This window comes from Pseudophryne corroboree, unplaced genomic scaffold (assembly GCF_028390025.1).
Source record: "Pseudophryne corroboree isolate aPseCor3 unplaced genomic scaffold, aPseCor3.hap2 scaffold_1777, whole genome shotgun sequence".
In the NCBI taxonomy this organism is placed as follows: domain Eukaryota; kingdom Metazoa; phylum Chordata; class Amphibia; order Anura; family Myobatrachidae; genus Pseudophryne; species Pseudophryne corroboree.
Window position 1 is genome coordinate 886 of NW_026968415.1, and position 13,595 is coordinate 14,480.

Genomic DNA, 13,595 nt, shown 5'->3' on the forward strand with positions numbered 1-13,595 from the left:
TGATCCTCCTGTGGGATCCTGTGATTCTCCTCTGTACAATCCTGGGCATACAGAGGACGGGGACATCTCTCTGGGGTATCTCTGTTACTGGGCCCATCTGTAGGAGACACACAGTGACTGAGTATAGTGTATATATGTGATTATCAGATGATGTGTGTATACAGGGGGCCCCATACCTGCTCTCCCCTGTACAATACATGACAGTCTCCTCTTACCCAGTGATGTGAGGGTCCGGTGATTCTCCATCATCATGTCCTTGTACAGACCCATGTGTTCCTCTATATACTGCCCGTCCTGCATGGAGACATAGACCGTGACATCCTGACACCTTATAGACACTGGACACAAACAGTGATACGGTCATCACCCAGACACATCCCCTGGTGTTACTGTATAATGTCCCATTCCCAGCAGTCACCTCTCCAGTCATCACCAAGACACGTTCCCTGGTGTTACTGTATAATGTCTCATTCCCGGCAGTCACCTCTCCAGTCATCACCCAGACACGTCCCCTGGTGTTACTGTATAATGCCCCATTCCCAGCAGTCACCTCTCCAGTCATAACCAGGAAAAGTCCCCTGGTGTTACTGTACAATGTCCCATTCCCAGACGTCACCTTTCCAGTCATCACCCAGTCACATCCCATAGTGTTACTGTATAATGTCCCATTCCAAGCAGTCACCTCTCCAGTCATCACCCAGACATGTCCCCTGGTGTTACTGTATAATGTCCCCTTCCCAGCAGTCACCTATCCAGTCATCACCCAGACACGTCCCCTGGCGTTACTGTATAATGTCCCATTCCCGGCAGTCACCACCCAGACACGTTCCCTGGTGTTACTGTATAATGTCCCATTCCCGGCAGTCACCTCTCCAGTCATCACCCAGACACATCCCCTGGTGTTACTGTATAACGTCCCATTCCCAGCAGTCACCTCTCCAGTCATCACCCAGACACGCCCCCTGGTGTTACTGTATAATGCCCCATTCCCAGCTGTCACCACTCCAGTCATAACCAGGACACGTCCCCTGGTGTTACTGTATAATGTCCCATTCCCAGCAGTCACCTCTCCAGTCATCACCCAGACACTTCCCCTGGTGTTACTGTATAATGTCCCATTCCCAGCAGTCACCTCTCCAGTCATCATCCAGACACATCCCCTGGTGTTACTGTATAATGTCCCATTCCCAGCAGTCACCTCTCCAGTCAACCCCCAGACATGTCCTCTGGTGTTACTGTATAATGTCCCATTCCCTGCAGTCACCTCTCCAGTCAGCAACCAGACACATTCCCTGGTGTTACTGTATATGTCCCATTCCCAGCAGTCACCTCTCCAGTCATCACCTGGACATGTCCTCTGGTGTTACTGTATAATGTCCCATTCCCAGCAGTCACCTCTCCAGTCATCTCCCAGACACATCCCCTGGTGTTACTTTACAATGTCCCATTCCCAGCAGTCACCGCTCCAGTCATCACCCAGACACATCCCCTGGTGTTACTGTATAACGTCCCATTCCCAGCAGTCACCTCTCCAGTCACCACCCAGACACATCCCCTGGTGTTACTGTATAATGTCCCATTCCCAGCAGTCACCTCTTCAGTCATCACCCAGACACATCCCCTGGTGTTACTGTACAATGCCCCATTCCCAGCAGTCACCTCTCCAGTCATCACCCAGACACGTCCCCTGGTGTTACTGTATAATGCCCCATTCCCAGCAGTCACCTCTCCAGTCATCACCCAGACACATCCCCTGGTGTTACTGTATAATGTCCCATTCCCAGCAGTCACCTCTTCAGTCATCACCCAGACACATCCCCTGGTGTTACTGTATAATGCCCCATTCCCAGCAGTCACCTCTCCAATCAGCACCTGAATGATTTTGTTGGTGAGTTCCTGGATCTTCTGGTCACTGTGTCACATGTATCAGTGAGTGAGGTGGAGGCACCGTGATGGGGCTCTGCGACCTGCTCAGTCCTCCTGACACACGAGGATGGCTGCTGGGTGTCTCACGCTCACCAGATGTCTTCTTCACACCTCTGTGAAATGGAAGAGACATAAATATCACTGTAAATACGCCCAGATCCCCTCACCTCCACAGTCATGTCCCTGTATTATTACTACAGATAATAGGCTTTTGGTACTTACCAGATAAATTCTTTTCTTTGAATCCACAGGGGGCACTGGAGTACTCTTGGGATATGGACGGTGCGATAGCAGGGATAGGCACATTTAAAAATTTAAATGTGTAGCCCTCCTTTCCCTTCTATACTCCCAAGATGCCTTAGTGTTTTTTTTGCTGAGCCGAATAGGAGCGACAGAGAGGATGAACAATGGAGAATTACATATAACATTATAACATAACGGACAAAGGTGACATGACAACAGATAACAATCACCTTACATTTCAATAAGTCAGTGAAATCGTGTTACCATAAGAACTATTGAACTTACCACCAGCCAGGAGAAACTGCTCTGGGTGGGCGTCCAGTACCTCCTGTGGGTGCAAAGAAAAGGATTTATCTGGCAAGTACCAAAATCTTGTTTTCTTTTTCATCCACTAGGGGTCACTGGAGTACTCTTGGGACTTACAAAAGTTTCCCCCTTCGGCGGGACAGCGGTTTGGCACCTGTAACACTAGACGGCCAAAGCTAGAAGCTGATGCCACAGAATTATCAAACTTGTAAAAGCGCATAAACGTGTGCACTGATGGCCATGTAACTGCACGGCAAGGTTGCGTCGTAGAAGCTCCACGGCCTGCTGCCCATGACATTCCCACAGAACGCGTGGAATGTGCTGAAGCAAATGCAGTCGGTGTTAGACTAGCATGAAAGTACACCTGATGAATGGTCAGGTTAATCTAACTGGCCAAGGTCTGTTTGGAAGCTGCCCAACCTATCTTGACTTCATCATAGAGAACAAAGTATCCGATATACGTACTTTTAATGTTCGGGCTACATAAACGCGGAGTGTGCGTACCACATCCAAAGTAGCCGGAGTACCTGAATTTTCTGAAAAACAGGAACTACGATTGGTTGATTGATGTGAAAGAAGATACTACCTGCGGTAGAAAAACGGGATTTGTCCAAAGGTCCGGTCTGTCAGTATGAAATACCAGATACAGTGGCTTGCATGACAAGGCACCCAAATTGTGCAACACACCTTGCCGAAGCTAAGGCTAGGAGAAACAAGGTTTTCCAAGTTCTAAACTTAACATCCACATGTTGCAAGGGTTCAAAACGTGACTGCAAAACCATGCAAAATTATATTCACGTCCATGGAGCCGTAGGTGGTGTGAGGGGAGGTTATACTGAGGACACCTTGCAGAAAATTGTGAACTGTTGGCAAAGAGCCAAACACCTTTGAAAGAAAACTGACAAGGCAGAGACCTGCACCGTTAGTGTCGCTAAACGTAGTCCTTCATCTAACCCCGTCTGTAAAAAGATCAAAAGATGGGATAACTTGAAAGAATATGTCAGAAACATCCTAGCTTCACACCAACCACTCGCCAAATCCTGTGATAATGAGCTGCTGAAACTGGCTTCCTAGCACGTAACGTGGTTGGTATAACCAACTGTGGAATGCCCTCTCGTCTTGAGAGTGGTCTCAACAGCCACCCCGTAAAAAGCAGCCACGCTAAATCAGGGTAAAGGAACAACCCCTGCTGTAGTAGGTCTGGACGTAGCGGAATCAGCCAGGGATCGTCTGCGAGTAGACCATGGAGATTCAAGAACCACACTCTCCGAGGCCAACGAGGCGCCACTAGTATGACAGTCGTGGACTCTCGTTTGATCCGCTTTAGCAACCGAGGAAGCAGCGGAAACAGAAATAGATACACTAGGCTGTATGGCCACGTAACTGTCTGATGATTATGGCGAGAAGCCATTAGATCCATCTTTGGGTAACTCCAGCGCTGGACTAACATCTGGAACATCTTCTGGAGGAAAATCTTGATGACTGAGACAATCTGCCTCCCAGTTGTGCACTCCCGGAATGAAGACCGCCAACAATATCACATGGTGATGTTTGGCCCAATTGAGGATTCGAGCAATTTCTTGCATGGCCATGCGACTTTGAGTCCCTCCTGGTTTGTTGATGTATGCGACTTCCGTCGCGTTGTCCGTCTGAACCTGAACAGTCTGAGACAGGAGCAAGTGAACTGCCTGACGCAGAGCGTTGTAAATTGCCCTGAGTTCCAGGACGCTGATTGACGGTAATCTGTCTCGGTCTGAACATAGACCCTGAAACTGACAATGTTGGACCACTGCTCCCCAACCTTTGAGACTTGCGTCCGTCATCAGAATTATCCAATTCCAGACTCCAAACCTTTTTCCCGCAGTGAGATTGTGTATGTGGAGCCACAAGAGTATTGATACTCTGGCCCTGGAGACAAGCGCACCATCTGATGAGTTTGTAGACAAGAGCCGGATCACTATGCGAGAAGATCCAGTTGAACGGGACATGAGTGAAATCTTCCGAACTGGAGTGTTTTGAAAGATGCCCCCATCTGTCTTAACAGTCGAATGCACAAATGCACAGAGACTGTCCATGGTTTGAGCACTGGCAGTACTAGATGATGAATAGCATGTACTTAATGTTGTGGAAGATAAATGCCTTGATCCACCGTAATCAGAATCATTCCTAAAATGGAATTCTTTGACACAGGAAGCGACTCGATTTTTTTTTTAAAGTTGACAATCCATCCGTACTGAACTAGTAGACTGTACAACAGTAAGGCATGTTTATGAAGTATTTGTTGAGATGAAGCCTTGATGAGAAGGTCATCTAAGTATGGAACGATTATCACTCCCAGGGATCTGAGATGAACTATCATCACAGACATCATCTTTGTGAATACCGAGGCGCTTGTTGAACTGCAAACTTAAGTACGCCTGATGCGGTGGCCAAATTGGAATGTGTAAGTATGCATCCTTGAGATCCCGCAAAATCATGAATTGCTGTGGTCCTAAACCTGCAATCACTGACCGTAGGGATTCCATCTTGAATGTGTAGTAAGTGACGTACCGATTGAACCCCCTTAGGTTCCATATCGGTGTGACCGAGCCATCCGGCTTTGGCACTACAAAAAGATTGGAATAAAACCTTGTTGGTGTACTGAAACCTGAACCAAAACTGCTGAATGTACGAGAGACTGAATAGTGGCCTGCAGACCTGCTCACTTGTTTGCTGACACAGGCAGACCCGTCTTGAAAAACCGCATCGGTGGTAGACAATCAAACTAAATTTTGAAACCTTTGAAAACAAAATTGCCGATCCACCCGTCTGTGATGTCTGAAACCACGCGAAGTGAAACGTCTGAAGGTGTGCTCCCACAACTGAAGAGCCAAGATGGGCTGGGAGCACGTCATGCCACTGGCTTGTCAACGGCCTTTGTGTCCTGACGACGGTTTGTGGTTTGTTGAAAACCACGTCCCTCTGCATGGTTGTTCCTCTAGCCCACCCCACCCCTAATGTTGAGCATGCATACAAATGTCTTTTGTGTCGTCACGTTGGGCAGTCCGATCACTCAACACTCTGGTTAATTCCCAGGTATTTGTCGGTATTAGGGAGGGATCAACCAATTACTAAGGAAGTTGAGGTCTGGCCAGAGGGAGCTTTATTAAGTTTGCAGGGTTGCTTTCAGTGTATTGATTGGGATCAGTTTATTGAGGAGGCTACTGGGGATTTAGGTGTTGATAACGATCGTTGGGCATCAATGGTGTCATTGTATAGTAATTGTTGCATAGAAAGTGTTACTAAGAGGAAGTTAGCTTGTACCTTCCCAAATGACAAACCTTGGATGAACAGTGAGGTTCGTACCTTATTGAGAGCTAGGGATAGGGCGTTTAGAGTAAAAGACAAATTAGCTTATATAATTATATAATTTAAAAAAGGGTATTCGTCTTGCTAAGGAAGCTTACTCGAGTAAGATTGAAAACCATTTTAAAGAATCGGGTGATGCAAGAACGATGTGGAGAGGAATTAAATACATCTCTGATTATAAAAGTTCTACTTCTGTCAGGATGGGCGGTCCTTCGTCTGCTGAGCTAAATCACTTTTATGCACGTTTTGAAGAGGTTGACTCTTCTACAGGTAACTCTTTTAGATTCCATTCAGATAGTTTTTTGACCCTGACTGAAGTTGAGGTTAGGGATTGTGTCACCAGAACGAACGTAAGGAAGGCTCCTGGCCCGGATTGTATTTCAGGCAGAGTATTAGGGGCATGTGCTGAGCAGTTGGCAGGCATTTTTACAAAGATTTAAAACTTTTCCCTGAGTCAATGCACTGTTCCACGGTGCTTCAAAACTTCAATAATTGTTCCAATTCCTAAGTCTGCGTCGGTCATTGGTCTGAACGACTATAGGCCGATTGCTCTCACTTCATTGATTATGAAATGTTTTGAGAGAATTGTTTTGGTCCATCCATTGGGATTTGACCCTAATCAGTTTGCCTATCGGTCGAACAGATCAACTGAGGACGCAGCTCTTATGGTGCTTAGTAGAGTACTTTGTCGTCTTGAAAATAGAGACACCTATGCTAGATTGTTATTTGTGGATTATAGTTCCGCCTTTAACACGGTAGTGCCGGCGGTGTTAGTAAAAAAGCTTTTGCGGATCGGATATGATGCAGCCATATGTCATTGGCTGTTGGATTTCTTGACTGGGCTCTGACCTGTCTTCTGAACTGGTGTTAAGTGTAGGAGTTCCGCAGGGGTGTGTTTTAAGTCCCTTCTTATATTCCCTGTAAACCTCTGACTGTGAGTCTAATTTGGAGACAATCTCTGTGATTAAGTTTGTGGATGATACCATTCTGGTGGGTTTGATAACCGGTGGAGATGAGAGTGGTTAAAGAGAGGAAGTGAGAAGAAATCAGCGCCCGAGGTCTTACCCATGTGCTGGGGCCGGCTTCACAGGTGGCTTGTGGGCAGCAGCAGAGGAGGGCTGCCGCACCAGGTCCGTGGGCAGTGGTAGCGGCGGTGAGGGGGTTCGCTCGTGGCGGCGGGACGCCGCTGCAGTGGGTCTCTCTTGCCGATATGTTGCTAGGAGACCAGGGGCAGTGAGCTGTGAGGTTATGCAGAGATGTCTGCATTACTGGTCAACACCATGTTGGAGACCAAGTCTGAGGCACAGCTTGGCTTCCTGTTTCCTTCCAGCCAATCCAGGGAGAGTTCTCCTTACAAAAGGGGGCTGGTTTATGACAGGGAGGCCAGTGCTTCAAGTTACAACCCTGTTGTAGGTGCTTTAGCCCTGTGCTCCCAGAATTCTTGCTGTGTTCTGGTTTCTCCTAACCCTGCTTAGCCGGTTCTCAGTTGATGCTGCAGCCCTGCCGTTCCTAACCTACTGCTGCCTGTGGAAGCGCTCCAGGAAAACCCAGTCCAGTTAAATCCTTTGGGCACGGACGGCCTCTGTCTTTCTGACTCATCTTTCAAGCCACAGTCCACAGATCTTTGTCTCCAGCTACGGCTTTGAACCACTATCCACAGTTCATTATCTACAAGCTCGTCTTTCAAGTCACAGTCCACCGTTCTTTGTCTCCAGCCACATATTTTATCACCAAAGTATCATAGTTAATTATCTACAGTCTCATCTTTCAAACCACAACCCGCAGTTCTTTGTCTACAACTAAGTTTTTAAGTCATCGTCCACAAGCCACAGTTCCCTACTTCAGCCTCATTCTCAAGAACTACAACTCACTGAGTCTTAGCCCCGCCTACGTTCCTCATTTCCCCTTGTCCCATGAGAAGGAACTACATCCAACCCCCTCTTATTCGTCTTATTCATCTGCAGACAACCACTTCCTTGGGCAAGTCTCAGGCGCCGGATTCTCAAACCTTGCTAAACGTGACAGTAAGCATTGGCCCAATAAATACGAAGGGTGATCAGGCCTCAGGAGGGGATAGAACTGCAGATATCTGGTCTCGCTTTAGTAAGCAGGAGGCCACACAATCTCAAAATGTGCAGTTCATGCAGAATGTGTCCGAACGTCTCGATTCTCTCTGTGTTGCCATGACGGCCCCTCAAGTATCGACGGCTGCTCCCACATTAGCACCTCCGGTCCCGCTTCTGCCTGTACCAGTATCACTTCCACGGTTACATTTGCCATCACCCAGTAAGTTCAATGAGAATCCAAAACAATGCCGTGGGTTTCTCAACCAGTGCGAAATCCAGCTCGAACTACAGTCGGCCAACTTTCCATCAGCACGAACCAAGGTAGCCTATATAATTTCTTTGCTTACTGGGCAAGCATTGGAATGGGTCTAACCTTTGTGGGAGAAGACAGATCCCATCCTGTCTAACTATTCAGAGTTCGTAGCAACCTTTAGAAGAATCTTCGATGAACCGGGCAGGACTTCTGCCGCCTCATTAGAGATCCTGCGCCTGCGTCAGGGCACATGTACGGTTAGTCAGCACATGATCCAGTTTCGTACTCTCTCCTCAGAACTGAACTGGAATGAGGAGGCTCTCGTTGCAGCTTTCTGGAGCGGTCTCTCCGAAAAGATCAAAGATGACCTGCAACTCAGGACGTTCCAGATAAGTTGGATAAATTGATTTCCTTATGTAATAAATTAGACCTGAGGTACAGAGAACGCTGTATGGAGAGATCGCGGTCTGATCATCCTAAGCCTCGAGTCGTTCTTCCGCCAAGATCATCATCACCAACTACCGAACAACCCATGCAGATCAATCGTTCCCGTCTCTCCAACGAAGAACGTCAGAGACGGCGACAAGGGAACCTATGCCTGTATTGTGGTGCGTCAGATCATTTCCTTAAATCCTGCAGTCAACGACCAGGAAACGCCCGCTCCTAGCATGTGCTGGAGAGGTCAAGCTAGGAGAATTCTCGGAATTACTTGCCAAGAAAGAGTCTGTCTTGTTAACTCACCTGGAGCTCCCTTCTTCCTCTCTACTCATCCCTGCACTACTTGACTCCGGAGCTGCTGAAAGCTTCATTACCTCAGCTCTGGTTAAATGATCAGGAATACCAACTGTCCGTTTGGATCGTACCATTTCAATTACTTTGGTGGATGGAAGTCATATTACTGAGGGAATCATATCCTTTCGTTCTATCCCTCTCAAGTTTTAGGTTCTTCATTCAGAAAATATCTATTTTCTTGTAATTCCTTAAGCCTCTCACGAACTGATCCTAGGATTTCCGTGGTTAATAAAACACAATCCCCACATACACTGGCAGACCATGGATGTTCTCTCTTGGGGATGAAACTGCTTCCAGAATTGTTTGCCCTCAGTAAGACCCCTCTGTTCTTCCGGCCTTCCTGTGGAATACCAGGCCTTTCAAGATGTTTTCAGTAAGCATGGGGTGGACACCTTGCCTCCGCATTGCACTTGGGATTGTCCCATTGATCTGGTACCAAGCAAAACTTTTCCCCGAGGTCGAACCTATCCTCTCTCACTCCCTGAGACACAGGCCATGTCGAAGTATATCCGGGAGAATTTGGATAAAGGGTTCATCAGGTCTTCCACCTCTCTGGCCGGGGTATTTTTTGTCAAGAAGAAGGATGGGGATCTGCGGCCCTGTATTGACTATAGAGGTCTCAACGACATAACAATTAAGAACAGATATCCGTTGCCTCTAATTCCAGAACTATTCGACTGTGTTAAAGGAGCTGTTTACTCCAAATTGGACTTACGGGGGGCCTACAATCTTATACGTATTCGCTCAGATGACGAATGGAAGACGGCATTTAATATCCACGACGGGCATTACGAATACCTGGTAATGCCTTTCAGCCTGTGTAATGCCCCAGACATCTTTCAAGAATTTGTTAACAAAATTTTCAGAGATCTCCTCTATGACTGCTTGGTGGTATATTTAGATGACATCCTCATCTTTTCCAGGGATCTGAAGACCCATCGAGAACAAGTCAAAGAGGTTCTAACTCGTTTACAGAGGAATCAATTATTCTGTAAATTAGAGGAGTGCACCTTCGAAGTACCCACGATTCCATTCCTCGGTTACATCCTCTCAGGACAGAAGTTACCGATGGACCCCGCTAAAGTGCAGGCGATTCAGGATTGGTCGCTTCCAGCTACCCTTAAGGGGGTTCAACGTTTTCTGTGATTTGCTAACTTCTACCGAAGATTTATTCAGAATTATTCTTCTGTCATAGCTCCCATTACCGCATTAACCAGGAAAGGTGCAGAACAGGTCAAGTGGTCTCCGGAGGCTTTAGAAAACTTTTTGTCTTTAAAGGAAGCCTTCATGACTGCCCCTGTCCTTCGACAACCCGATCTCAGCCGTCCATTCCTGGTGGAGGTTGATGCCTCCACTGTAGGAGTAGGAGCAGTATTGTCCCAGCTCTTCGAGGACAAGAAGGTCCATCCCTGTGCATTCTTCTCGCGAAGATTTTCTCCCGCTGAACAGAACTACGCTATTGGGAAACAAGAATTACTAGCAATTAAGTTAGCCTTCGAGGAGTGGAGGTATTTGTTGGAGGGAGCTCAGCATCCAATCTCGGTAACCATAGATCACAAGAACCTCCTATATCTACAATCTGCTCTATGTTTGAACCCACGCCAAACAAGATGGGCACTCTTCTTTACCCGTTTTAACTTTAAACTTAGTTACCGACCAGGTTCCCTCAACAAAAAAGCAGATGCGTTATCTCGTTCCCTAAGTTCTGAAGAACCCTCTGATCGTTCAAAAGAGCAATTTATCTTGGAGTCCACCTCTTTCTCAACAACTAATACTTCTCCACTTCCTCATCCTGGGAAAATATTCGTCGCACCAAAATCTTCGCAAGAAACTTCTTACATGGGCTCACTTCTCCTTCATGGGCCATGCGGGCGGTCATAAAACGTTCAAATTTATTCAGTGCTCCTACTGGTGGCCTCATCTCAGAACTGATGTTCAGGAATTCGTGGCTGCTTGTCCGAAGTGTGCCCAACATAAAAGTCCCAAAGGTCCTCCAGCTGGGTTACTCCATCCGTTACCTGTACCACAAAGACCATGAACGCATATTTCTATGGACTTTATTACTAATGGTCTGGCAGACGAAATACCGTGTGGGTCATAGTTGACCGGTTCTCTAAAATGGCACACTTCGTTCCCCTGGCTAGTCTTCCATCAGCATCCCAGTTGGCAAAATTATTCATAGTAGAGATTTTCCGACTCTATGGTCTACCGCAGGAAATCATATCTGATAGAGGTCCTCAGTTTGTGGCCAAGTTTTGGAGGTCCCTATGTTCTGCTCTCGGTGTGAAATTAAATTTCTCCTCAGGATATCATCCCCAAACAGATGGTCAATCAGAGAGAGTGAACCAGGACCTGGAGACATTTCTACGTTTATTCATGTCCTCCTCTCAAGACAACTGGCTGGACTTTCTCCCATTTGCAGAATTTGTTCATAACAATCTCTATCATTCTGCTACAAAATCTTCTCCATTCTTCATAATTATGGTTATCATCCAAAAGCTCCACAAGGCCCTGCTTAATACATCCAAGAGGTATAAGACCTATGCAGATCTGAAGCAAAAAGCTGTAAAAAGTCTTAAGGTGGGAGATCGGGTTTGGGTTTCCACACATAACCTAAGGTCGAACATTCCTACTAAAAAGTTTGCTCCCAGATTTATTGGGCCCTACCCAATTGAAAAAGTATTAAATCCTGTGGCTTACAAGGTGAAGTTGCCTCCGCTTTTAAGAATCCCTAATGCGTTTCATATTTCTATTTTAAAACCATTGGTTCTCAATCGATTTAGAGCTGCTCTACCTAAATCTCCCAAGATCCCATCAGCACAAAGAGACGAATTTGAGATTCACAAGATCTTCGACTCCCGCAGACGATATGGTCGCATCCAGTACCTTGTTGATTGGAAAGGATATGGACTTGAGGAAAGGTCTTGGGTAGGAGCAGAAGATGTCCATGCTCCAAGACTTCTTCGGACATTTCATGCCAAGTTTCCAGCTAAACCATATAGGTGTCCGGAGTCCACCCGCAAATGGGGGGGTTCTGTCAGCGCCCGAGTTCTTACTTGTGTGCTGGGGCCGTGGGGCTGGCTTCATAGGCAGCAGCCGAGGAGGGCTGCCGCAGCGGGTCCGTGGGCAGCGGCGTGAGGGGGTTCGCTCATGGCAGCGGGATGTCGCTGCAGCGGGTCTCTCTTGCCGGAATATTGCTAGGAGACATGGGGCAGTGAGCTGTGTGGCTATGCAGAGATGTCTGCATTATTGGGCGCCGCCATGTTGGAGACCAAGTCTGAGGCATAGTTTGGCTTCCTGTTTCCTTCCAGCCAATCCAGGGAGAGTTCTCCTTATAAAAGGGGGCTGGTTTATGACAGGGAGGCCAGTGCTTCAAGTTACAACCCTGTTGTAGGTGCTTTAACCCTGTGCTCCCAGAATTCTTGCCGTGTTCTGGTTTCTCCTAACCCTGCTTAGCCGGTTCTCAGTTGCTGCTGCAGCCCTGCCATTCCAAACCTACTGCTGCCTGTGGAAGCGCTCCAGAAAAACCTGGTCCAGTTAAACCCTTTGGGCATGGAAGGCCTCTGTCTTTCTGCCTCATCTTTCAAGCCACAGTCCGCAGATCTTTGTCTCCAGCCACGTCTTTAAACTACCGTCCACAGTTCCACAGTTCATTATCTACAACCTCGTCTTTCAATCCACAGTCCACAGTTCTTTGTCTCTAGCCACGTCTTTTATTACTATTCAGTTCCACAGTTCATTATCTACAGTCTCGTCTTTCAAACCACAACCCGCAGTTCTTTGTCTACAACTATGTCTTTAAGTCATCGTCCACAAGCCACAGTTCCCTACTTCAGCCTCATTCTCAAGAACTACAACTCACTGACTCTTAGCCCCGCCTACGTTCCTCATTTCCCCTTGTACATGAGAAGGAACTACATCCAACCCCCTCGTCTTATTCATCTGCAGACAATCACTTCCTTGGGCAAGTCTCAGCTGCTGGATTCTCAAACCTTGCTAGACGTGACAGAAGACTCGCTGAGTGGGGGGTTAAAAACAACCTGTTATTAAACAGTAAGAAAACCAAGGAGGTTGTGATAGATTTTAGGAAATCTAAAAAAATTAGCATCTGTCTGCTGATTTTGAATGGTGAGGAGGTGGAAAGGGTTACCGATGTGACATTTTTGGGGATTAAGTTCACAGAGGATTTATCATGGTCCTTGCATATCATGTCTGTGGTCGGGAAGGCTCAGTAGCATCTTTTTTTCTTACGAAAGCTCCGAGTAGCAGGTCTGCAGCAATCATCTCTTGTTAACTTTAATCGCTGTGTTATTGAGAGCTTGCTGACCTACGCGATCACGGTGTAGTATGGTAATGCCAAGTGTTCGGATCTTGTTGCCTTGGAAAGAGTGATTAAATCCGCAGAGAGGATCATCGGCCAACCCTTGCCTAGGTTGGCGGATGTACTCACCGCGAGGAATCTGTCAAAGGCAACAAATATGATTGAAGATTGGGGTCATCCCTGTAATGTGTTTTTTCCCTCTTGCCATCGGGGAGACGTTAGAGGTGCTTAAGATGTTGTACCACTATGTTAAGGAATCGCTTCTTCCCTTCTGTGTATATGACATGAACTGTATGTAATGTCCATGTACAGTGACAATAAATTATTCTTATCTAAAAAA